The sequence below is a fragment of the Prosopis cineraria genome, unplaced genomic scaffold (genome assembly GCF_029017545.1).
Source record: "Prosopis cineraria cultivar Desert tree isolate PC_DT_omini unplaced genomic scaffold, ASM2901754v1 PC6, whole genome shotgun sequence".
NCBI lineage: Eukaryota > Viridiplantae > Streptophyta > Magnoliopsida > Fabales > Fabaceae > Prosopis > Prosopis cineraria.
The window spans coordinates 30,012,562-30,013,673 of NW_026555337.1; positions in this window are offsets into that span (position 1 = coordinate 30,012,562).

The following is a 1,112-nucleotide window of genomic DNA, read 5'->3' on the forward strand; positions in this document are numbered from 1 at the left end:
TTTTTATTGTTTAGAAATTATTTTATGAAATTACAGTTTTGCCCCTAAAGTTTCATAATTTGCACTTTTGCCCTAACAATTTGGAAATAATAGCCCAAATCCCAATGATTTTAAAATTCTTATAATATGCATAGATACCCATAAAAATTTGCAAAATCTAGGAAAAATAATATGAAAATAATTGATATGAACAAATGATAATCATCACTAGTTCTCCCTATCACCCTCCTTCATGCTTCCCTTTAAAGTTAGTGAATTAAAATCATGAAAATGTCCTCCAAGCTTGGTACATGGGAATCTCTTGTACTTCCACTAATAACTAGCCTACTCCCAATACATGGGAGGTCACTAGCCTACTCAATTGCACCTTAGGATGCTACTCTAGCCCCACTCATACCTTAAGGCCTACTTCAGCTTTTAATCTCACCTCAACTTCAAGGCCTTGCCTCTTGCTCTAGTCTCGACCCTTGTGATCTCTATTATGGTTTAGGGTATCATGGCTAGCAAGATTTTATTGAATGTCAAGCATGACCTCCAACAATCATGCCAAGACTAGGTTATTCCTTGAGGTTGCTCTAGCAGTACCTCCAAGATCTGAACCACCTAATCTAAAGAATGTCATGGATTCCTACCACGTCTCCTTATTGTTTACTATTACTTCACATGTCTCTCTAAACTCCTATGGAAAGAAACTAGAAATATATAAAATAAGTGATAAGGCACAAGAAAAGAGCAATGAATGTATGAAAGTTGCCAACTAATGTTAATTCAATACAAAACCAAAGTAAAACTAAAGAAACTAATACCAAATTGTAAAGTCCACATATTAACCATGGACTTTACTTACACTCACTAGTATAGCTCTAAAATACATAATAACAAGCCATAAAGGATATTTTAAAAATATGAGATCCCAACTTTAGTTAAAATGCATAAACATAAGCTCAAATAATGCATATTAGGAAGCCTTACTCCATAGCCTTGAAAAGGAAGTGGAACAATCATGTTTCATAAACAGGCAATGCATTGTGCATGTATCACACGTACCACAGTAGGTGGTATAGAGCTATGAGTCTAGCTTTGTGTCATGTGCTACGGAATGTCACAATGCA